The 26,967-nt window shown below is 38.5% G+C and overlaps 1 protein-coding gene across 14 annotated transcripts in view; it reads left to right on the top strand.

Moving 5' to 3' along the window:
- The window catches only part of LOC140729646 (leucine-rich repeat-containing protein 4C-like), a 1,048,826-nt gene that overhangs the window by 552,823 nt on the left and 469,036 nt on the right, over positions 1-26,967 (top strand). For 13 of the 14 annotated variants that reach the window (XR_012099387.1, XM_073049659.1, XM_073049656.1 and 10 more), the window contains exon 4: positions 23,477-23,537. The exons of the other annotated variant lie outside the window; for it this stretch is intronic. The gene's annotated coding sequence lies outside the window, so the exon portion shown is untranslated. The remainder of the gene's footprint in view (positions 1-23,476; positions 23,538-26,967) is intronic. 14 annotated transcript variants of the gene reach the window in all.

The following is a 26,967-nucleotide window of genomic DNA, read 5'->3' as shown; positions in this document are numbered from 1 at the left end:
CTTCACTTACTGACCACGAGCCTCCAAGCCTCACCTGCATAATATCTTAGAATAGAGTCAATTATTTGTAATAAACAGCATTTTTTGTGTGTGTGTGTGTGTGTGTGTGTCTTCACTACAGCAAGGAAATAACATGTTAACAATTTTGCATATTGTAGACTGAGAAGTTACTCTTTCTTTTTGCATTCAAGAACCTTAGCAACATTGTGGTCACATGATCGTGGAAATAAAATACCCCTTTAAAATATATATACTCTTCCTGTTTCTTAAAGAAAATTCTTGCAGAATAATAAATGACCACACCTGGGTTTTCAAATCTTCAAGAAATTAGTTTCTGCAGTGGAGCTAAATGGTAACTTCTTCCCCGCCTCCCCAAGAATACAAGAAGATGCATCTGACAGGAAAAAAGATTTCCTTTCCTTTTGAAGGTCTAAGAAGCTGATGTTTTCCACTGGGTCCCATTGAATTCACTTTTCTCAGTACAGCTATGGAATTGACATATCCATCTTTATGCATTGTAAAAACCTATCATGCATCCACCAAGACAACAGTCAGGCAGTAAAGCACAGTGATCCTATTTTAACTTCACTTTGTGTATAAATGTCCAAATAAGTAAGAAGTATCGTTGACCTGCCTGTACTTCATAATGGTATCTTCGTCCTTGTAAAAACCACTCACAACGGACTACATTGCAACAAAATCAATTGAAAACAGCTGTCACTTTTACTAGAGACCTAATTTAAAAGAAAGTTGGCTTTATTCTCAACATAAAGAAATATGAACCCTTGCTAGAAACATTCTGCCAATCATACAGCATTGGTGGAAAGATTAGCAAAGTTTTAAGTCCAGTTCCTTTTCTGAGTACAGAATCATTTACTGTTTCGCTTTCCACCGATGCTGACTGACCTGCTGTGTGTAGCATTTTTAAAAAAAATTATTGCAGGTTTTCATCATCTGCCATGATTTTGCTTTTTCTTTAATGTACAGACTTGTATTGGATGAATCAAGCAAAATACCTCATCACTGAAGGGCAAAGTGGACCAATAGGAATCAGGAAAATAAGTTACATCAACATTTCCAAATAATGCAATGAGTGGAGCTACTGCCTCTTGGCTCAAGTAACCCAGGTTCAATACTGACCCTTGGTGCTATCTGTGTGCAGTTTGCATCTTCTCCTTGGAACCATCTGGGTTTCCTCTGATTCAGTTTTATGGGGCATTGGTGAGACCACGCCTGAAGAGTAATGTATGGAATTAGTCTTGTTGTGTAATGAAGGATGTAAATGCATTGAAAGCAGTCTTCTCCCTGTAACCATCTGGGTTTCCTCTGATTCTTTCAGTTTCCTTCCACATCCAAAAACGTGTGGGTTGCTTGTGTCTGTGGATGTGTGAATTGACAACTACATCACCCAATCCCGATGAAGGATCTCTGCCCAAAATGTCAGCTGTTTATTCCTTTTCATAGATGCTGTCTGACCTGCTTGAGTTCTTCCAGTATTGTATATGCGTTACTCTGGACTTCCATCATATGCAGAATCTCTTGTGTTACTAAATTGCCTCAGTGTGGGTGTGAGTAGAAGAATCTGGGGAGAAATGATGGGACTACTGGGTTCCATGGTGAATTAGACAATTGGATACAAAATTGGCCTGGTGGTAGGAGTCAAGTGGAGGGTTGTTCTTCATATTAGTGTCCTGTAACAAGTGGTGTGCTGCAGGGATTGCTACGGCATCCCCTGTTGTTTATCTTTTATGTTAATAATTTGGATGAGTATGCACATGGCAAAAGATTTCTTTATGTCACAATCAACCTCTGACGCCACTTTCAATGAATTATGGACCTGTATTCCAAGATCCCTTTGTTCTACTGCACTCCTCAGTGCCCTAACATTTACTGTGTAAGATCTACCCTGGTTAGTCCTACCAAAGTGCAACACCACACACTTGTCTGCATTACATTCCATTTGCATTTTTCAGCCCATTTTTCCATGTGGTCCAAATCCCACTGCAAGCCACGATAGTCTTCCTTGCTGTCTACAAGTCCCCCAATCTTGCTGTCATTCTCAGATTTGCTAATCCAGTTAACCACATTATCATCCAGATCATTGATATAGATGACAAACAGCAATGGATCCAGTACCAATCCCTGTGGCACTACACTAGTCACAAGCTTTCAGTCAGAGGTAACCATCTATTACCACTCTCTGGCTTCTCACACAAAACCAATATCTAATCCACTCTACTATCTCATCTTGAATGCCAAGTGTCTGAACATTCTTGACCAACCTCCCATGAGGGACCTTTTCAAACGTCTTGCTAAAGTCCATATAGACAACATCCACTGCCTTGCCCTCATTAACTTTCCTGGTAAACTTCCTCAAAATACTCTGTAAGATTGGTTAGATATGAACTACTATGCATGAAGCTCTGCTGACTATTCTTAATCTGTCCATGTCTATTCAAATACTCATATGGAATCCCTTAGAATACTTTCCAATGACTTTCCTACTACTGACGTCAGCTTCACTGGCCTAAAATTTCTGGGCATGATTATTAAATTTGTAGATGATGTCAAAATTGGTGGCAGAGTGGGTAGTGAAGTAGGTTGTCTAAGATTGCAATAGGATTCAGATCAACTGGAAGAATGGGCAAATGAACATAACAAAGGCAAGTACAGAATGGTGCATTGTGGGTAGTAAAGTGGGGCAAGCCAAACACAGTGAATGGCAGGACACTGGAGAATGTTGTAGAATAGAGGCATCTAAGGGTATAAGTAGAGACACAGTTAGAAAGTGGTGAAGAAGGCGTATATAACATTATAACCATATAACACTTACAGCACGGAAACAGGCCATCTTGGCCCTTTTAGTCCGTGCTGAATGCCTACTCTCACCTAGTCCCACTGACCTGCACTCAGTCCATAACCCTCCATTCCTTTCCTGTCCATATACTTATCCAAATTTTTTTTAAATGACAAAATCGAACCTGCCTCTATCACTTCTACTGGAAGCTCGTTCCACACAGCTACCACTCTCTGAGTAAAGAAGTTCCCCCTCGTGTTACCCTTAAACTTTTACCCTTAACTCTCAATTGATGTCCTCTTGTTTGAATCTCCCCTACTCTCAATGGAAAAAACCTATCCACATCATCTCTATCTATCCCCCTCATAATTTTAAATACCTCTATCAAGTCCTCCCTCAACCTTCTACACTAACAGGACCTAACTTGTTCAGCTTTTCTCTGTAACTTAAGTGCTGAAACCCAGGTAACATTCTAGTAAATCTCCTCTGTACTCTCTCTGTTCTGTTGACATCCTTCCTATAATTCGGTGACCAGAACTGTACACAATACTCCAAATTTGGCCTCACCAATGCCTTGTACAATTTTAACATTACATCCCAACCCCTATACTCAATGCTCTGATTTATAACAGCCAGCATACCAAAAGCTTTCTTCACCACCCTATCCACATGAGATTCCACCTTCAGGGAACTATGCACCATTATTCTGAGATCACTCTGTTCTACTACATTCCTCAATGCCCTACCGTTTACCATGTATGTCCTAGTTTGATTAGTCCTACCAAAATATAGCACCTCACTGTATGTCACATAGCCTTCATTTGGTTGTGACACTGAGTACAAGAGTTGAACCAACATGTTCTAACTATACAAGATATTGTTGAGACTACACATGGAGTGTTGCGTGCTTTCCTGGTCACCATTCTCTAGGAAAGGTCTCATTAATTCTGAGTCAGTGTAATAAAAAGATATTGAGTATATTTCTATTGATGAGACAGGAGTACCTGTGTTAAGAATGGCGACTGGATAAGCTGGAAATGTTTTCATTGAAATGAAGGAGGCTGAGAGATTACCTTCATTATCATAATCATCATCATTATGTGCCATGGGTTTATGACATGGGTGATCTTGGTCTTATACATGACCAAAGTTGTTCTTAGCATTTTTTTCTACAGATGTGGCTTGCCATTTCCTTCTTCTGCGCAATGTGCTTACAAAATGGGTGACCTCAGCCATTATCAATACTCTTCAGAGATTGTCTGCCTGGCATCAGTGGTTGCATAATCAGCTCTTGTGATAGGCACCAGTTGCTCGTACGACCATCCACCAGCTGCTCCCATGGCTTCGTGTGATCGGGGGCGAGGCAGGTGCTACACTTTGCCTTACAGAGGTTTATAAAAGTATGATGGGAATAGTTAAAGTAGATGATAACAATCCTTTTCCCAGAGTGTTGATTGTAAAATTAGAGTTCATGGGGGTAAATGGATGTGGAACCTGAGAGGCAAGTGTTTGACACCGAGGGTGGTAGATACATGGGGAGTACACTACTGGAGGATGTGATAGAGGCAAGAACAATGGCAAGGATGGGTGCACTGTTGGGAAAAATTTAGAGGGGTATGGGCAAGTACGGGGAAATGGGACCAGCACAGGTAGACAACTTGGTTAGCATGGACAAGTTGGACTGAAGAATCTCTTTCTCTGCTGTATAACTGAATAACTAATAAAATGAATCAAGGTAGGATTGCCAATATAATGTGTATTTGATGGTCAATGAAAACTTGGTGGGCAGAAGAACATGTTACCATGCTGTACTTCCCTAACATCTTCCAGAAAGCATTGAAACTTGAAATATATGTTTTTTAGAATAAAATGGGGGAACAGTTGAAGAACAATCAGTTTGGAGTAAATATATAAGAAAAACGCGATGGTTCCTGTGACATCCATCTTGATTATTACCTGATGTCTTATTCTTGCTGTGCATCCTTTACTGCATATAGACCAAGGCCATTGTGAAACTGTGGAAATTTACAGCATTGATGGAGGCTGTTTGGCTATCATATCTATACAACCCAAAAATAGACCTTGGGGTGAATATTACTTCCTAGTTCCCGGAACATTATCATTTCTTCAATTCTTCATTTGCATGGTACTTCATGAATGTGTTGCGTGTTCCTGCCTTCACCTACCTTTCGGCAATAAGTTTCAGACTTGTAGTATTCTTTAGATAGAAACAAAAAACTTCATTTTACCAATCCTTTTACCAACTTATATGTCTATGTTTTTGAGTGCACTACCAAGAAAAACGGTAACACACAGAATGCTGCAGCAACTCAGCAGGTCAGGCTACATCTACAGAAAGGCATAAAAGGTCAATGTTTTGGGCCGAGTCCCTTCATCAAGACTCAAGTTAAAAAGATCCTTCCTATGTATGTTGCTGACTGAAACCAAACATTTGAGTTCACACGTACACACTGACCCACCCTGCTCCATGGGGATTTTAAGTTTTTTTTGAATGCTTGTTTCCAAATCCCTTCATGCTTGAGTAAAAGTATTAGATAAGTTCATGTTAAAAAAGAAGCAACGTTTGCATGACAAGTATCAATGCATTGGTTTTCAACACTCCATAGATTAATACTGAACAATGTTAGTTGTCAAAGTCAAAAAGAATAGATTATGCAGTGTTTTTAAACTGAAGGATATAGAGGTGCATTTATTTGCATTGTAAAAAGGTCTGTGGATCTTGGATTAGACCTAAAGTTAATGTGCTGTGGCAGGCTCCATAATCCAATACAGTGTTAGTGTGACCATCATGGATTAGGACATGCATTATCAATATGTAATGTCTTCTGAGCTTCTGGGCATTTACGCATTATGACATATGCGGAAATAAGATCACGTTAATAACCATAGTAACAGCAATTAAGATGTTGCTGTTGAAACAGAAATCTTTTGTTTAGGACAGTTCCCATTCCTCCACGTCCCCTTTCAGTCTTTTCTTGTGTCGGTTACTCTTCCCCTTCTTCAGTTTGTCCATCATAACCACCAATGAAAAACACTTCCATGGTGATCCAGAAATAGCTTCAGTAGAAGAGTCTGCAGGTACAGACACCCAGCTACATCTTGCTTTTTAAACCCTCTCATCAGTATGTGTCAACTACTTCTGTTCTGCTTGGCACATTCTCATCTATTCCGGGAGAAATAAAATGTTTTATGCTTGTACAACAAGAACAACCATGTGGCCCAAACAATTCTCTGCTCATCCCCTGCAACACACACAAAATGATGGAGGAACTCAGCAGGTCAGGCAGTTTCTATGGGAATGAATAAACAGTCAATGTTTCGGGTCAAGACTATTCATCAGGACTGCATCATGACATTATACAATCTTGTGTCTACTCTGGAGGCTCTGTAGCAGAGAGAGTAAGCTCCTTTAAATAAATGGGTATTAACATATCAAATGACCTGTCTTGTTTTCAGCACATTGATGTGATTACAAGGAAAGCACACCAGCACCTTTACTTTCTTAGATTAAGGACATCCAGCTTGCTACTCTGAAGTTTGTCACTCTAACAAACATGTACAGATATACTTTTAAAAATATCCTGATAGATTACAGATCTTATCATGGTCTGGTACAGCAATTTGAATGTGCAGGAACATAAAAAGCTGCTGAGCAGAGTGTACTCCACCCAATGCATTACAGCCACATTCCTCCCACCATCGGAAGTACCTGCAGGTAGCATTGCCTCAAGGAGGCAGCAGCCATCACCAAAGATACCCACCATTTGGGCCATACCATCTTTTCACATAGACAGTAAAACAGGAGATACAAAAAAATGAAGTCTCACCCCAGATTAAGATGGTGTTAGTGAACCACAGTGACGACATGTGGGCAGCAACCAAAACTATTAGCTATTTTATTAATCACACTTTTTCTCAAAGTGTGGCCTGTCACTGGCCTGTAGCTTACCTTTTGGAGTTAAGCTTTTGAACTGCCTATACAGCCTGGTATGTTAGTGGTGTGAACAGAGGTCTTGAACGTACCAGATGGTTGTGACATGGCGGGTATGGACCGAATCGAGGCAATTGAGCACAGGCTCGAGGCCAGGGAGTGAGCCAAGGTTTGGCCATTGCTGGAGTGGACTTGGAGGTGATTCGAAGTAGCAGAACGGAGGCGAAGCACAGTCGAGTCGGCAGGGTCCAGGCCCGAGAGCAAAGAATAAGCCGAGGTTTGAATGACTTACGCTGGGATTTTACCCAGTAGTCTTTTTTGTTCTCCTTTAACTCTAAGTCCTGGTGTTTTCAGTTTGTACATCACACTAGAACTGCATTCTCTCTGGCACCATTTGCAGCATTCAATTCATGATAATGAAGTCTCAAGATTCATAATCTTCCCAGCAGCAAACACCCAAGGGAATGTCATTGTATTCTGAAAGGCAAGTGTTCATCACTTCTAACCAGGAAGCTTATTGTGTTCCAAATGCAAATATACATCTTCTGTTCAAAGATGTTACTGCTTATCTTAAAGGTGCTAACTGTAGAGTTTAGAAGATAGACTTTGGAGATTCACCAAGAGTCTTTAACATAGCAGGGTTTGAAATTGATCTGTGGTTGTTATTGGATGCTTAAGTTGAATGTCACTTTTGCAGAGATATTTAAGCAGACCACACTGTTGTGTGTTATCTTTAACATACTGAATTTCCTGCAATAGTAGCATTGTGCATTTCTGCTGGCATCGCAAAAAAAATCTGGAAGAGGAAGATTTAATTGATTGAGATGTACAACTTATTTTTAAAACAGTCTAAGTTCAAAGTTAAACAGGGTGATATCTATTTCCAAAACCCTTGAAACTCATTAGAACTAGCTAATCAGCTTCTTTCAGTTCTGAAATTTCATGAATACTGTGGAAGATAGAATGCAACTTTTATAATATTGTAGAGTTATGTATAAGAAAATGTTAATATCCACGACATCTTATTGTTTGTTGTGGCATGTCAAAATGACCCAATGGCTTACTGCATTGATTCATCAGTACTTTTACTTATTGTCTTTCACCTCAAGTTAAGTTCAGTCATCAAATGAGAAAATAAAATACAAATAAATAAAGGTAATCAAGAGGGGGGTAATGCCTTAAAAATAAGCCTTAGTGTGTGTTTGTATTATAATATTTGCTTGTGAATGGCAAAATGCTTACAAAGGCTGTGATCACTGGCAAATGAAAAGATAATTTAAATGTACCTGTTGTTACAAGATAATTCTACCGAAGAATATGCTGAAATGATACTGTTATGACTTTTTTTATTAATTGAGAATGATTATACATTGCACCTCAGTTCACAGTGTTGTGCTGCTTGTCACAATACAGCAAGATAGTGTCTACAATATTTCATCTCTTAATGTTATGCTTGAAATAATAACAATAAATACATTTATACAGTTGAATTGATTAGTAAGTTTACTGAAGACACAAAAAAATTGGTGGAGATGTAAATGCAAAGCAGGTTGTGAAAAGATGCAGAAGGATATAGATCAATTGGAAAGTTGGATGGAGCACTGGCAGATAGATTTTGACTTAGACAGTGTGAAATAATGCACAGCAAATCAGAATCAGGTTTAGTATCACTGGCATATGTCGTGAAATTTGTTAACTTTACGGCAGCAGTACAATGAAATACATGAAACATAAATATAGAGAAAATAAGCTGAATTACAGTAAGTATATATCTGTCTATTAAATAGTTAAGTTAAAATAAGTAGTGCAAAAAAACAGAAATTTTAAAAAATAGGGAGGTAGTGTTCATGTGTTCAATGTCCATTTTGAAATCATATGGCAGAAGGGAAGAAGCTGTTCCTGAATCATTCAGTGTGTGCCTTCAGGCTTCTGTACATCCTTCCTGATGGTAACAGTGTGAAGAGAGCATGTGGTGGGGGTACTTAATGATGGTACCACTCTTCTTAAGGTACCACTCCTTGAAGATGTCTTGGATACCATGGACACTGGTACCCATGATGGAGCTGACTAACTTTACCAATTTCTGCAACTTACCTCGATCATGTGCAGTGGCGCCCAAGTACCAGGTGGTGATACAGCCAGTCAGAATGCCTTCCGATAAGCATTTGTAAAAGTTTTCAAGTGCTTTAGTTGACAAATCGAAACTCCTCTAAAGAGGGACCTTAAGGTGCAAGTTTGTAGCTCACTGATAATGGAGACACAGATGGATAGGGTAGTGAAGAAGGCATTCAGCAGCTCTGCCTTAATTGGCCATGGCAATGAGTTTAAGAACTGGGATATTTAATTTGCAGCTGTTTAATGTATTGTAAAACGATACTTTAGATATTGTATAGATCTCTGGTTGTTACACAACTGGAAGAATGTAATAACTGTTGACAGAGCTGAAGAAATTCACCATGATGTTGCCTGGCATGGAGGGCTTTATTTATAGGAGAGATTGGATAGATTGCATTTATTCTCAAAGTAATGCAGGGAGTTGAGGGGAAACCTTATGCAGGTTTATAAATTTATGAGGGGCATAGATAAGGTAGGTAGTCAGAGTCTTTTTTTCTGGGCTGGAGGAGTCTAAAACCAGAGGGCATCGGTGAGAAGAGTGAAACTTAAAGGAGCTCCAGGGGGCATGTTTTTGTGGAGTATAGTGGCTGTATGGATTGAGAAAGTGATTTAGGCAGTCACAGTTCTGGCAGTTATAAAAGGCTTTTCAATATGTTCTTGGATAGGAAGGGGGTAGAGTGATATGGGCCTTATACAGGTAATTGGGTTAGTGTATATAGATATCATAGTCAGCATGTTCATGTTGGGGCGTATGGCCCATTTCTGTGTTGTGCAAATCTATGACTTTGACAGTGTTTGATATACAAGATGGATGCAATAGCAGCAAAAACAAAATTAATCTAATTTCTGCCATGAAGTTCTGTTAATTTTTCATTTGCTTCATCCTTCATATACAGTCTCCAAAACTATTTTTAAGGTATATCAATAAGCAAGTAAAATGAACGGTATACAGTGGATAGATGATGAATCCATAGGATTGAAATGTGGCCCCTTTGTTTAAACCAAGCTCCACTTTAAACAGTCATATTTAAACAATGCATATTTTATAACTGGAGTTTTCCCTTTTGAGAGTATCCTCAAGCATGTGAAATTTATTTTCACTAAAAGTTTAATAAGATGTTTAGCAATCAGAAGACTTTCCATGTTGAATTCTATTTATACTTGATTAAGCTTTCAGATTTTTAATGAGGTAAATATAAAACGATGCTACCTGAATGAGAAGTTGGACAAACTTGAGTTGTTTTCTATAGAGCAGTGGAGGCTCAGGGGAGACCTTACAAATGTTTATAGGTTTATGAGAGGTATAGAAAGAGTGGACAGATTATTAATGCTATTACCGTGGCACAATATTGTGGGCCAAAAGACCCGTTTCTGTGCTGCTTTGATTTGTGTTGACTGAGATACTTTGGGACAATTGTAATTGATCTAATCTTAAGATAGTGATTCAGTTGGTGGTTCCTTAAGGCTATTAGAGGCATGGGGTGGGGCAGGAAGGGTAGTAGAGATGAACTCCCACTGTCTATTAAATGGCTCTAAATGGCACGCATCTCAAATAGCCTCTGACAAACAAAGTCCAGCTCCTGGTCTTCGCATGTAGCTTAGCTACAAAGCCTGACAGAATCATTTCTACTGACAGGAGAAGGGGCAGAGGCGGGTTACTGCCACTTTAAAATCAGTCACTCTGGACAGATGGGGCTCAACAGGTTGGCAGCTTATCTGGGTGAAGAAAAATTGTGATCTCAAACCTCTGTTGCCTGGCAGCTCATGGGGAAGTCTTCTGGAGTAAACCCAAGGAAAATTCTGGAGCTGAAGTCTCTAGGCAGTCCTACGCTGAGTTCAACACTGGCTGGCAACTCTTGCGGCACCGCTGGTGCCATATTGTATCAGTCCCTCCTATTCCTTTCAATCCGTCAACTGCATGGAGATGGGGAGCCTGCTGTCTGGACAACAACTGGCTTTCCATATCACACTGTCCTGGCTAGACAGCTTGGATGCAACATCTGTGGTCGACTCTGATCAATGGAGGGCCTCAATGATTACATCGATTCTCTTACTAGTTTTATACCTACGCTCCCACTATTGCACCCCATTGAAGTTCATGAACAGTAATGATGGGCAGAAAACAACACTAATATTTCAGTAGATGAGCATTGTGTTAGCAAGTTTTAATTAAAGTAGCCTACTAAGGAAAAGGCATGAAAATGCCAATACTATTGAGGTACTTTTAACATCTCAGCTTAAACACACCAACCTTGCCCCATAATACAAAATTAGTTCATTTATGGATTTTTCTAAAGGGATTTTTGAATTCCAAGTGAAAAGATGTTGGCTCTGAGTCAAATAGTTTCTTTGTATCTGCATGCGCTTTGATATGCAGGGTCCTCTTAGTTTGCCTTAAGAGAGGTGGAAACAGATATAGGTATTAGTAAAACAGAAGGTCATCATTGACACTACTCTGTGTAGTAACATTATTTATGGTCATTCTACAAGAACGCATGTATCAGAAGCACTACTCTAAATAGGTCTGGAAAGTTATTCAGCTCATAAACAGGGTATTTGACCCATAGTGTCTAGGCTGACCATCAAGTCTTTACCATCACCTGGTCAGTATCCTACTTGTCAATTCGAGCACTTGTCAAGACATCCTTAAACGTCGTGAGCGTAATTGTCTCCACATTTTCTCAAGCAGTGCTATCCAGATTGCAACAACCCACTAGGTGAAAAAAAGTTCTTCTATTTTAATGCACTGTGGTTGGGCTTTTTAAGTGCAATGTTATTTTGGATCACTATAAAGCTGTTTTTGAAATTGTATTTTGGTGCCTCTCCAGTATAATGATTAACGCTGCTATCGCAAATTAAGGCTTCTATATTTGATATTATTAAAAGGCAGCTCATAAATTAAAAAAATACTGAGATGTACAGAAAGCCCTCAAAGGAAGCAAGGTTTCTGTGTTTTCGTGAACATATCATCAGTGTCAGAGTGCAATAACTAGTACTGTTTTTTCCCTTTAATCAGAAATGTCACATCATAATGCGTGCTTATAATCCAGTGTTAGTGCTGATGTGGCCATTTGATGGACATGATAAATTGAAGGTTTTGGCAAAATTAAATGTTTAGATATATGTTGAAAAGCAGCTGAGCAGAATGTGTACACAAGCTGTTAATGAAGGGCACAGGTCTCATATCTTTATGTTTCTTAATTGAGTCTGGCATGAGGAGGATGAGGATCTGGCTTCCTGCTTGATTTTGATAGCTAGCTGTTCTCCTCTCATTCTGCCCTTTCCCACCCACTCCCCATGACCCATCTGCAAGAAAGCATAGTGTCAGGACTGGATGATCTGAGGAGGCCCCAAAAACCATGGAATATCAGAATGTTTAATAAACATTATGGAAAGGAGGCCTGTATTGGAGTGAGCCTCGGATCTCAAACTTGGGGTTCAATCTTTCAGATGTGTCACTCTCGTCACAATGGTTCCTGAGGCAAAATGAGTTTGTCAGCCAACTTTAATTTCCTGTTACCAATTTCACCAAAATGCTTATACTAATTCATTTATTTCTTTGCTTTGATATGATAATTAGCTTCCCTATATTAGTGGCTGCATTTCAAAAAAACAATTTTTTTGGCTGTTAAGTTGTTCTAAGTTTAAAAAAAAGTGTAAATTTTTTATATGCAGAATCTGTTAGAACATAAATCTGATGACCATGATGGGCCAAGTACATGTCATCTCTGACAGCAAGTAAAAATAATAAGAACCTCACTATCACAGTTATTTAATTTTGATGAAAAGCAGTGCAACTTGAAAAATTTGCATGTCTTTTGAAGCATTGTTTGTCATCTGTTTTACAAGGCTTGGTTGATGTGGCCATGATTACTTCATTTATCTCTGTGTGATCTGAAAATGAAACAAAAGTCAGAATCAGTATACATGTGAGTGGGGGAATCTTCCCTTAGTTAGAGTTATAGCCAGCATAAATGTAGATGTGTGCAGTTGTTCACGGCCAATCAACACAGTCACAGGACACTGCAACAAGTTTCTTCAGGGCCATGTCAAAGGTAATGCCTTCTTCAATGACTTTCCTTCCATAACGATGTGAGGACATTTGCTGATATTTCATTGTGTTCAATTTAATTCACTAGTTATCTGCATCTGAACTAATACACAACTGTAAAATTCAGAGACAAGTAACATTTTTACCAAAATGCCAGGCAATAACTATCCCTACCAAGACAGAATCAGGGAGGGCCATTGCCCACTATCAATACCCTGAAGCTCAGCATTGATCCAAAAAAAATTGTTCTGTCCACATAAATGTCCTGTATTTTCCTGAGAAATTCCAACATTTCTGGTATTTCACCACATGATGAAAGGAAAATTCAGGACTCCCTCTTAAGCAATCACGAAAGTGGAAGAAGTCCCAAATCTCCCAAAATTTCCTCACCACCGTAACTCTGACTACCCTGAGAGACTATCAACAATGTTCAAGTTGTTAGGGAGTGGGACTGCTGCTTCAGGTTAGGGGCACAGGTTAAATGGCTGTCAAAGCGTTTCTTCCTGATTGTTGATCAAAAGGTCTTGTGCTGCATGGATTTCTTGAATTAAGTCAAAGCAGGCTTTGTTGAGGAGGTCTCTGTCAGGGAATATGCTCATGTTAAGAGCAGGTTTATTAGGTTGCTATTTCATCAGAAATTTCTGGGTCAACATTCTGGCTATAAGAATAGGTTAGGGGTTGTGTTTTTTGGCACAAAGTAAGTTACCTCATGACTCCCAAATATTTTTTGTTACCGTCAATGAGTTCATCAGAGATGTGAGGGAATACACTCCAATTATCTGCATGAGTGCAACTCCAAAACATCCTAGCAGTCATCTTGGAAAAAAAGCAGGCCCTACCTTAACATAGTAAATCACCCTCGTGAACCAAATCAGTCCCAGTAGTGTTGACATTCCTACTATATATGAGGCAGGATATTCTAAAACTCCATCAAGTGACGCTGACAGCATCCCGGCATTTTTCCAGTCAAGATGGCAAATGGCTTGGAGGGCTACTTGAGGCTGCTGGTGTTCCTCTGTTCCCAGTATCCACATTCTCCTTGCTGGCAGGGGCCACTAGTTTAAAGAGGAATATGTTTAATTGAGGATACCGTGTGGCTGGCACATAGTATTCTGAGGGGAATTAATGATTATAAAGTTCTGAGGTATTCAAAGGTGAGTCATTCAACATGGAGCATTTTGATGCAAACCTGTGGTTATATCTACAGTGTGTGTAAGATTGGTCCAGCTCATTTCTGAACAGCGGTGACCCCTACCTTTTCCTCAAACAAGTTGATACTGGGCAATTTGACAATGCAAGCACAGAGATCTGCAGTTGCTGGAAATCCAGAACAACACAAAAAGTTGGAGAAACTCAGCAGGCCAGATAACATCTATGGAGAGGAATAAATAGTTGACGTTTTGGGCCAAGATGCTTCATCAGTAAAAGTAGTTCTGTTGAAAGAAAAGAGAAGGCCATTAGCTGCCATTTGTTGGAGTTTGTTATTTGTGTAACGTGAATATTGTTTTCCATTCTGATGCTGAAATAGTGCATTTATGCGCAGCGCATGATACTTTATTATCTGAGGGAAGTTAATTAAATTACACCGTTGCTAGAACAATAAACATTTCTGACCTTCTGATAGAGAATTTCATAAGTAGAGCAACTAAACATTTAGGCCATTGCCCCATTGCTTAGTATTTACACTTTCAAAGGTATGAAGATAATTGGCTAATTCCTTTTAATTATTAGCTTGTTAACTCTAAACATCAGTGGTATCCCTAGTTTTGCAACATTAAAGCTGGCATCAATTCTGTCAAATTAGAAAAGCTATAAAGTTCTGTGGTATTATTGTTTAATTACTGCTTCCAAGCTTGAACTATACTGCTGGGAGACTCATGTTGAATACAAGATAACTACATTTACAACATGAAAAACAAAAAATTGCTAGAAGTCCTCAGCAGGCCCGGCAATAGCAGTGGAGATAGAAACAAACACAACTTTTCAGCCCTTCACCAAAGCTGAGAAATCTTGATCATAAAACAAGATTTATATTGCAAAGAGGTGGGCCAGAGATGGAGAGGAAAAAATAAAATAGCAATACTGAGACTGTGGTATATGCGGCGAAAGCAAAACACTGCGGGTACTGGAAATCTGCAATAAAATAGAGAATGCTGGAAATGCTCAAGTGGTCCAGCCGTATCCATGGAGGGAGCAACTGGTCTGATAAGTTTCCATGGGAACAAAACTAGAAAATGCTGGAAAAAAAACTCAGCAGATCAGGCAGCATCTGTGGAAACAGAAATAGTCAAAGTTGTAGATGTGCAACCGTTTGACAGAACAGATTTTAGGTTTTTATCAGAAACAGTACAAACCCCTTGGCCCATTATGTTGTGCTGACCTTTTAATCGACTCTAAGATCAATCTAACCGGTTCCTCCTACATAGCCCTTTATTTTTCTACCAGATTGAAAGTGCTGACCGTTTCTCTTTGAAGATATGTTGCCGCACTTGTTGATCCATTGATCAACATTTTCTGTTATCTTCCATATTTCCAACCTATGCATTTTTTAAAAATTTCCTTAATCTTTCATTAAAATTGGATAGTGCAGATGAAAACTAGAAAGGCAACTGTTCTGAAATAGTTGACTAATCTGTTAAGTTCTGAGACCTGAATTGCGTCAAGTTGGAAGACGAGCTATTGTTCCCCAATTTTATGTTGGGCTTCATTCGAACAGAGTAAGAGGACAATGGCACTGAGCTCTGAGAGAGGGTGGGAAGGAGAAGTAAAATCACAAGGAACTCAGCAGATGTAAGCTTCGGGTCATCCAGCAGGTGATGCTGATTGAATGTATAGCCAGCACCCTACTGTGCTGCTTTTCCTTGTAGACATTTCAGGAACAGACAAGAAGCTTGTTCTGCTGTTGTACTAAGTTTCATTTGAACCGCCTTCTTTAACTATGAGTGCAATACTGATTTCACAAAAATAGCAGCTTTGCAGACTGCGGATGGAATATTCACTTCAACTGTATCCAGCTCAGTAGTTATCGTGTTTTCAGCTATTGTGTGGGAGGGTATATAAATTTTTGTCAGCTGCAATGACTTGTAATGAAATGGTATCTATTCAGAGACAAATTTTATTTGAAACGCTTCTATTCCACTACTGGTGTCAGACTAGCTGAGTGTGGGGTGTGCAGCCAACAACAGAGTAATTGTATTACAGGCTGAAAAATTGTAAAGGACTTTGAATGATACTGAACAGTTCTGATATTCTGCAAGATCAGCGTAAGATCAATTAAACATATGTGATTAAATGTGTAGGATAGTAAGAAATAAAATCACACAATGAACTTCTTGAACAAAAGGAAGGCATTAAAGCAAACAGCTTTATATTTAGTCATCTGCCTCATGGAGAATTACGAGAATCTCGTGCAGCTCTGCTGGATTCCACAAGGAGTCTAACACGGAAGCACAGTTGGGAAGCTGTCAGAGCTGCCGTGCCTGCAAGATCAAACCTGCATTCACGCAGGGTCTCAAACCTTTGGCATTCATTGGCTCTAGCATTCCCAGCTAGAGAAGAATGCTTACATTTTAATTTAAAGTACTCTTTATGCTTTCAATATCTTATACAGCAAAAAAATTATTCTTAGCAGTCCTACATATGATCTATCTATGTTTTTAAACTATCTTAGGCATTTATATTTTGTGCTTTTATCGTGCTGCATCATATCCAGAGTAACAATATATTGTGCTCTCTTTTTGACATGTGTACTAGAAATTACATTAAATAATGTTGTATCTCAATACTTTATGAAAAGCCCTTACATTTGAAAAGATGGTATATTTGTCATTTTTTTCTGTTTCCTTTTCAATTTAACATGTTGTTATCAGTGCTGGATGTAAAATGGACATTTCTCTCATCCTTTCTCATGACTTAGACCATGACTGGAACTAATTAAATAGTCACTCTCCACGATGCCAACATGTATGTGTATGGCATGGCAGTGAGGCCGAATTTTACTTGAACAGTGAGCAATAAATCAGAAAATCACTTGGAAATTACCTGACCAACAAGGTGATTGATATGTAGTTTAAGTATGAAAGCTGGTAGAGCCAGACTGCATTCATGACATCTGGGCTATAGGACAAAGGTCTTCTAGATTGATATCCTGAAGGATTATCTGAATTGCTGTCTCGTATCTGAAGGAAACTTCATGCTGATTCTCTTCAATTATTAGTCATATACCTCAGTTAAACCATTTCAGGTAAATTTGCGTTGCCATGGATTGTAAATGATGTGCAAGAGGAATGGAATATATTGTTTAATAAATCTCCAGTTTGCAATTTTTTAATTCAAGCAATATATTCCTCTATAAAAGAGTCAAAAAGTAAAAGCTTGGGACTGAATTCTTCTATTATTCAGAAACAATGTTCTTGCCTAATTCCCACTGCCTTAACATTTTTAATTGTTTTCCAAAAGTACGCTGTTGGATTCTGATGTTTTTAATCCAAGGTTCTTTCAAACTCTGGAAAGAGGCACAGAACTTGTTGCTTCATGATTATTTGATTTAGCATTGATAGAACAAACAAAAGGAATGGACAGTAACAGGAGTAGAGGCTAATTGCAGGAGGAAGTGAAGAAGCAAAATGAAAGCAAGAAGCTGCCGCTGTGTGGTTAGCTCTTTTCATATTCCATAGATCAGAAACATTCCATTCAAATTTGTAGATAAGACTCAGCCATTCAGATAGCCCCAATTCAAATCATTCAATACCAAAAGAGGCTTCCAGAGCTTTCCAGAATCATGCAGATATAGCCACTAGGGGACACACTGAACAACTGTATGTGCATACTATGGCCACTAGGACACACACACACACACACACACACACACACACACACACACACACACACACACACACACACATATATGTAGTTATATAAAATACAAATAGATAATTAATGTTAAGTTGCAAAGAGTCTAATCCAACAATACCCACTTTGTAAATCACCTATTTAGAATGGTTACATTTGAAAATTCAGAGACAAAAACTTGTGCTATCTACATTAAGTATAAACTAATCAAACACTTCATAAGTTATGAAGGATCAAAGGCTATATATTCTTCAAAGTATTCACAGGATTATGTCATTGTAGGTACAGATTAGTAGGCGCACTTACATGAGTTTTTTACTTATACAAGTAAAAAAGATATAAATTATGATAAGGCATTTCAGGACAAATGATGTGATTCATAATATTGAATAACTCCAGTTTCCAAGACTGGAATGAATCCAATCAAAGAAATCCCATCCATCAGGTTGATGTATTTTAGCTGCTTCTTAATGAACATGATCAGCCAAATCAGCTATGTCAGGTACACGTAAGGTCTGCATATATCACATAGCAGGAAACACATATCCTAAATATAAAGATCCTAACCAATTACATAGAAGAGAGGTGTAGGCTCCATTTCTACACATGAAGTATGTATTGTTCCATGAACTTAGACTATTCCTTATTACACAATAGGAGCTTTATAGAATTGTGATATTTTTCTGATGGATATTATCATGGAAAATTCCAGATTCATTACCGCATATAGGACAATGTTAAGTGTAATTACATGAACTATACCGTACTGGAATGATACCTTCTGAACTCAAACAAAAGCTAGTAAACCCATGAAAAAATTTAATAGCATTGTCATGAACATTAGATGTAGGTACAGAGATATCCCAGAATAAGAGATGAATAGGGTCAGATTCTGTATGATATGGTTCCTTAATTCATACTGATTATATTTACATAAATGATCATGTTTAAGACAGAATGTGGGGGTCATGATGATCAAATATTTTGGTATCTCTTGAGAATAATGAACCATGGGCATATTGTCAACATCACCTTTGCTGGAATATTTAATAAAGAGGGTGCATCTTTGTTTTAGAAAGTCTAGCCTTGGTGAATATTTTGAAATGTATAAATTGACATAGCAAACAGCTAGATGCATTATAAGCATATGTAAATTCATATGATAACTTGCAGTATATATTGTGAGTCATCTCAGCTGACACATTGTGAATAGGGAAAATTATCAAAAGTATAACAGAAACAAATAATATCAGAATAAATTTCATGATATCCAGTAGTTATCAACTTTGTTTGAAGTCTTTTGGCTAGTTAGTATAACCCTGCGGCTTAGGCACTGTGACAGAGGTTACTAGCACATTAGCCAAAGCGCCTGTTGTCTTTGTCTTCCACTTTGCAAATACTGGAGAGCAGCACCGACATGAGCATTGGTGCCACGCCACACTACCCCTGGAGTCAACTCTCCTAGGCAGCTGTAATGTGGCATGAGGCCTTGTCTATGCTACAACCGAGGTCGTGCAGCTCCCCCTCTTGTCAAACTATTTGAATTCCTCTCTCAGTCGTTGAAGGGCCATCAGTGAACAGACCTTTAGCAGAGTAATAACAAACAGGATCATGTTGATCTCTATGATCTTGAGTTATGACTGCTATCATGTGTTTCACACTGATGCACAGGGTAAAGAGTTTATGTCTATCAGGAGACAATGTTGCCTTTCAAGTTTGAGACACAGTCGGTTGTTCCTCGTTAAGGGACACAAGTCACCTTAGCACTTATTGTCTTTCAGCAAGTTGTGGAGAGATTAGCCAGCAGCTGATGGACCTGCCACTAGAGGGAATGGCTTGTGAACACATTAATTAAATATGGTTTCATTTTCAGTCCTGCATGTCTTCACTCCCTTGGTCTTTATTGGAGCAAGCTGTGATACCAGGAAAAAGGTACTGGAGCCTCAGGATTCACACCATCAGGTTTAGGAATAGTATTTACCCCTCAACAATCAGGCTCTTGAATCAGAGGGGATAACTTCACAACTTCACTTATCCTATCACTGAACCGTTCCCATTACCTATGGTCTCACCTTCAAGGACTCTTCATTCCATTTTCATGATATTTATTTATTATTATTCTTTCTTTTTTTTATCTTGTTGATATTGTCTTTTATTGATTCTATCATGGTTGTTGGATTTACTTTACGTCTGCAAGGAAATGAATCTCAGGTTTGTATAGTGTGACATAAATGCAATTTGATAATAGATCTATTTGAACTTTGAACATAGCTGCCAATCTTATTGTTTCATCACGGTCATCTTCACGAGCTGATAGGGACTGCTGTAGAGTCTATGTTATGTCCATTTTGTAATTCTACAGAGGTTAGATGGTGGCAATGTTTTGGAGACAGTTTGATAAAGGCTCTAACCCTTTGGATTTTCGATAGTGTTGATGTATTGGAGGACTCTCCAATATAGGCTGTAATTCTTTGGAGTTTGGATAGTTTTGCTGTGTCCAGGGTACTCCAATGGAGGATCATCAGAAATGGTGTCATTGGAGGTGTCATTGGGAGTGTCACCAGCAGAGTCACTGGCAGTGCCGCCCACTGGGTTGGCAGAACCACACACCTGAGGTCCCTGTTCAGCTCTTTGACGTTGTCTCAGTCCGCATTGAAGCTCTGTACAATTACTTTCAATTTTATTACAGTTATTTATTCGCTCATTCAGTTAATTCAGAGATTTACTCTTTAGCCTTTTTACTGTCTATATCATACTGTTTTTGTAGTTTATTACAAGATTGGCATTTCTTTTTCAATTGATTAGTGAAGCTTTTTACTTGCCCTGTTAACTTTTTCATTCTCTCTCACAATTGACTAAACCGTCCGTGCATTCTTATCTTTAACTCATGCATTCCAGGTTTTTCCTTTCCCTCAACCAATCTCTGAATCTTATCACATGGCCTCTTATTAAACTTAACATTGTTGGTATATATTGTTTGGACTTTTTATTAATTTTATCAAACTAAGATGCCTTACCCAGGTAAGAGCTTTGTTTCATGACTTGGCCATGGTTTAATCGTACATGTTCTTCATTACTTTAAATGTGATCTTGAAATATTAACAGATTGCAACCAAAGTTTTAATTGATTGTCCTGCAAAACCATAAGCTTTGTCCTGCACTTCTCTAGCTTGCACGTATTTTGCCTTCTGGTTTTGAATCGCCAATCCATTTCTTAAATAACATACAGATCTTGCTGAATTAGACTGATTAATTGTTATTCTCTTTGTAGCTTCATTGTACCTGCATATATTTTTATAAATACTTACATACATGTAACTGTTTAGTATGTTTCCTAGTGGCCACAGTATGTATATGAAGTTGTTCAGTATGTTCCCTAGTGGTAGCATTTGTATGACCCTGAAAAGATCTGGAAGCCTCACTTGGTACTGCATTATCTGATGGTTTCTTATATATGGAGTATAAAAAGAGCTGGATATGTGGTAGTGCCTTCTCATTCTTCACCTTCTTCTCTCCCTCCTGGCACTAGCCTTGGCTCCTATTTCTGTCTATTCTTGCTTTTCTTTGTTCTGTTAACACATATAAATAACAATCCTGAAGCAATAAGCTTTGTGCCTCTTTCCTGACTTCCAAGGGCATAGGTGTAAAGTGAAATAGGAAAGATTAAACGGTGATCTAAGGGTCAGGTTTCTTTACACAGAGGGCAGTGAGCCAGCAGAAGAGGTGGTAGAGGTCAGTACAGTTAAAAACATGCAAAGGACATTTGGTCAACTGCACGAAAAAATTTGGTTCAGTGCGATATGGGCCGTATATAGGCAAATATGATTACCACAGATAATCTGTTGGTCAGCGTGGGTAACTTGGACTAAAGGGTCTATTTCTATGCTATATAACACTGTGAATTTATACAACTGCTATTTAACATTGAAGACAGTTTGGAATAGCAACAAAATAATATTCTGCATTACTGATGAGGTTTGTTTTGCTTTTAAAAATCTGAACTTAAAAGTCAGAAGATTGGATTTGACAAGGACTTTGAATAATTAAAATCTCGCCTGGTGCCAATGCTGAACTCTAAATGCTTGTTTTTGTCTCCTTGTTAGTTAGTGTACCAAACACTGAACATGAACAGACTTCAGGTGACTGACTAAATGCACATAATGCAGTGAAGTCTATGATCCTGACAATATTCCAGCTGTTCTGCTACTTTTTACCCTTCTAGCCAAGCTATTCCAGCAAATCTATGGATCTAGTATTTATTTGACAATATGTCAAGTATTTTAGGTATGACCCAATCTCAAAAAATGACAAAGCTTTCATGGAGAAACAACTTCTCTATCAACCCCCTCTCAATCATCTGGGTACTGATCATGTCTAGCAAGCCAACTCCAACAAGTCCCTCATACCTAGGTCTCAAATCTCACCATTGACCAGTAATAACTGAATGAATCACATGAATAGGAGGGCATAGGTGTGAGTTAATTATGCTTTTGGAGGACCACACTTGCACCTGTTGCTGGCTTATCTACTTTAGCCCCTTCACTCCACCCCCACTATTACCAGATTAATGTTGTATGTGATCTACATTCTGATTCTTTTTTAGAGCTTATTGTTGAAGTTTCTTACAATGTATTGATTCATTTTTGCCATTGTTATCCCTCTTATTAAGAGAAAGTTAGTGATCAGAATGAACATTTGTCACTTATGACTCTGCACTGTCTCTAGAAGTTTAAAGTGAGCTGATCTCCTTCTTGCAAATGTCCTTACATATTTATAAACACACAGAGTACTTAAGAATACATTTTGAGATTTAGTAGAGATTACTAAATCATCTAAGTAAATTTTAGAGATAATGTTCACAGAGGGAAATTTTAGAGGATTACATACATCCTCCAGATGGAAATTGCCAGGATTAGTTGTTACTTAAGTTAAATGCCATGAGCAATTGAATTTTACTTTCCAGATGCCTGCTTAGAGGATAGTCCACTGGTAAACATGCTATTATTAGTCTGAAATCTAGTATGCAGAGCAGATGGTATGTCGGAAGGAAGAGCCTGGTAGATGCGTGCTTTCTGACAGTTGTGACTCTTGAGTTCCCTTGAGGATTGAGAATGCATCAGATGGAAACTGGAAATAGTCACCTTATCTGACAGTACGTTTCAATTCACTGAGAGAATTTACTGTGATTGATGCTTTGCGTACCATCAATCCATGCCTGCTGCTCTCAGTCTTTGCCGTATGAGGCTTAAAATAAATAACCTATGTTTCAGCAATGAATAAGAAAGAATCAGGCAGGAATTAAGTGATAAGTCAAACATAGTTTTGAGGCTACATATTTAATCTAGCAATCTACTTCCACGTATGGCAAGTTAATCATGGCATGAACCTAGTTGCAAACACTCAATTCCAAAGAAATAGAATGAAGAAGCAGTTCAGACAAAGTCAATATTTGGCTCATATATTTCCAAATCCGTAAAAAAGTGCTGAAATACTGAAATTGTTTATGATTAAAAATTAAGGATACTCTAAGTTTCCTCATTGATATTATTAACTTATTTTATTTGAATTTGTTTCAATTTTGCAGTAGAGTTGAGCAAATATCGCCTGATTTTCAAGTCATTATTCCCAACATTTTCAAATACTCAGCATGTTTTCATAAATGTCAGAGTGAACAATGACAAAAAATAATTTTGCATTGTTTTATTTTCAGAAACTGCATCAGTTTTCAACTCTATACAATGGAGATGTGGCTCTTCTTTAGTTCTACAAAGGTGATGTAACATTTCTTTCTGTTATTTTAATCTAGCTAGTGCAATATAAAATGGCAGTATCTGAGTGACAGCAGGGACATTTAACTCAAACTAAATTCAAGGGGTAAAACAGGTTTACAGAACATGTGAAAGGCATTCCCATTGGAGGTCCTTCATATTGATTAAACTAGGATGAGCAAATGTTCTGAACTTTGCTGTGAATAACTCTGATTAATATTCAAACCAGCTTTTTTCATCCAAGTTAAATGTATATTTTATATTTTCTTAGTCTATTGCTATAAATAAGTGTGCTAGTAGCTTTGCAGAAATTGAAATGAAAATGCTTCCTTAACCTAAACAATATAATTTATATTTACCTGTTTGTAAGATAATAGAAATCACTGACTCCAATAACTTACAAGAACAATATACCTTACTATAGCACTCTTCCTCAGATTTCAGACTAAACCCGACCCTTTGCCCAGTTGGAGGGTTGACTTTTCCTTGCCTAATGCCGACTTGATAATCATTACTGAGGGATCAGTTGTCCCCTCAATGTCTGAAGATGGTAGCCTATTATGCTATGATTGAGATCAAGAAATTCATGCCTAAAGCTAAGATCTATCTCAGCAGTGTCTATCACTGAGTATACCTGGAATAGTTAGTTTTCATTAACAAGCAAACTATGCGATAATACTTATTGTCTTTATTCTGTGTCCACTATACACTAGCCTCTTATCCACTGCTCACCCCAACTTTCCAATTGCTCCAAGACTCAACTTTCTCAGTCACCCCCGATTCTAACCTCTGACCAGAAAATTCACTGATATACTGTTTCCTTAATGCCTTGAACTCCCAAATTCCCTGACTTTCTCTTGAGTCCTGATTAATTGACATCCCAGCCTCCTAAATCTCTAGTCAGAGACTGAGATTTCAATGTGAAGGTTTCCGTCTCCAGCTAGATAAAATCCCTGTAAGTTCCAATTTGATTCTTAATTTCCAAATTCATCTCCCCAACTACCTGCATTCTTTCTAGATCCCTGCTGAGTATTCAAAGTCCTGACATCATCCTCCCCCAATCTCCCATCACCCAGCCCACCTCAGATCAGAAGAAAGTTTTTAAGCACTGAACTTCCCTCCCCCCCCCCCCCCTCCCAGCCCAACTCAGGCCACAAGCTGGCTTCTAAGAACTGAACTCCACCCCTGCCCTAGCTTTTGTGCTTTTGTGTAACGGTGATTCAGTAGCTCCTGAATTCTTGGGCACTGCTGACATTTGCTACACAGGACCTACGATGAAAACTGTTGGTGCACCCATAGCAACCGTAAATATTTTTGGTCTTGTCAGTCATAGAGTCATGCAGAATGGAAATAGGTCGTGTGGCCCAACTGATCCATGCTAACCAAACTGTACTTCTAAGCTAGTCCCATTTTCCCAAGGCCCATATCCCTCTAAACTTTTCCTGTCTGTATACCTGTCCAACAGCATTTCAAAAGTTATTATTGTTCCTGCCTCAACTACTTCCTTTCGCTCATTCAATAGATTATTATCCTCTGTGTAAAAAAAAAGAAAATTGCCCCTGAAGTTCCCATTGAATCTCTCCCTCTCATCTTAAATCAATTCTCTCCATTTCTTGATTCCCCAGCCCAAGGAGAAATGCGATGTGCATTCACCATATTGACACATTTCATTATTTATAAGGTGACCTCTGAATATCCTATGCTCCCATCCTTGTAATACCACCCTTCAATTTCCTACACCCCAAATCAGAATGTTTAAAACCACTGACATATGTCATAAAACGTGTTGTTATGCAGCAGCAGTACATTGCAATACTTAATAAAAGCTGTGAATTACAGTAAGAAGTATATATATTTTTAAAAATTAAATTAAATAAGTGCAAAAAGAGAGATAAAATGAGTACCTCCAGATGGTAATGTGGCAGATGTTATGTGCATGGATTAATTCCACCCCAGTAAGTGGAGAATACTCCATCATAGTGCTGACTTGCATCTTGTAGGAAGTAAAATGTGACAAGGTAGTGTAGAAGATGTGATGTTCATAGACTAACTTCACCCAGACAAGCGGAGGGTTTGCTGGCACAGTCCTGACATTCCTTGTAGCTAGTAGAGTGGAATTGTGTATTTGGATGATGCTGTGCGCATGGACTAACTTTTCTCCAGCCAAGTCTGGCAAGCTACTGCAACAATCATTCTAATTAACAGTAGGTTCCATAGAATCTAACCTTCTTATTTAGGATGAAAATAGTATAGTAATAACCTCAGAACTGTGACATTTCTAGATTTTTCTATGGTTCTGCATAAGAATGCACGTTATTATGTAGAAATACTCTTTAGTCAAACTGCACTTGGAGTTTTGTGAGTAATTTTGTGACATTTTACTAAGAAAAGATATGCTGACATTTGAGAGGCTCCAGAGGAAGTTCACAAGAATAATTTCATGACTGAAAGGGTAAACGTATCAGGAGTGTTTGATGGCTCTGAGCCTGTACTCACGGAAATTTAGAAGAATGAGGGGGGATCTCATTGAAACCTGTCAAGTATTGGAAGGCCGAGATAGAGTGGATGTGGACCAGAAGTTTCCTATAGCGGGGGAGTCTAGGACCAGAGAGCACAGTCTCAGAAAAGAGGGAAATCCATTTACAACAGACATGAGGGGGAAATATATTGTGAAAATATAGCCAAAGGGAGGTGAATCGGTGAGATGCATTGCCACAGATGGCTGTGGAGGCCAAGTCATTGGGTATCATTAAACCTGAGCTTAATAAGTTCTTGATTAGTCAGGACATCAACAGTTGTAGAGAGAATGCAGGAGAATGGGGTTCAGAGGGATAACAAATCAGCCATGATGGAATGGCAGAGTAGAATCGATTGATCAAATGGCCTCTGCTCCTATGTCTTATGGTCTTGTACAGTAAGCACAGAGTATGTAACCCTAATGTGAGGTTATACTTTATTGAAGGCAAACAAGAATCAACCATATACAGAGATTAAAGAGAGATTAACTTTATTTGTCAGATGGACATGGAAATATACAGTGAGCTGCATTGTTCACATCAAATGAAATCAGCGAGGATTGTGCTGGGCACTTGCAAGGTGTTGCTGGTGTTGCTAGGCTTCCGGCATGAACCTAGCATGCCCACGACTCAGAAACCCTAACCATAAGTCTTTGGAATGTGGAAAGAAACCAGAGCACCAAGAGGAAACCCGCATAGTCAAACAAACCATTTGCAGACAGGGATGGGAATTGAACTCTGATCTTACAGCTGGTGGCTATAAAGTGTTGCATTAACCACTATGTTACAATAATGTATCAGAAGTTAAACCACATGATAAACATATTTCTGAGAGGTATGGGCACCATATATTACCATGTTTTCTCTTGCTACGTGCAAGTTTCTTACTTTTTACAAGGATTCCTCATTGTCAAGTT

This window comes from Hemitrygon akajei, chromosome 6 (assembly GCF_048418815.1).
Source record: "Hemitrygon akajei chromosome 6, sHemAka1.3, whole genome shotgun sequence".
Taxonomy (NCBI): domain Eukaryota; kingdom Metazoa; phylum Chordata; class Chondrichthyes; order Myliobatiformes; family Dasyatidae; genus Hemitrygon; species Hemitrygon akajei.
This window is presented reverse-complemented; position numbering and strand designations above follow the sequence as displayed.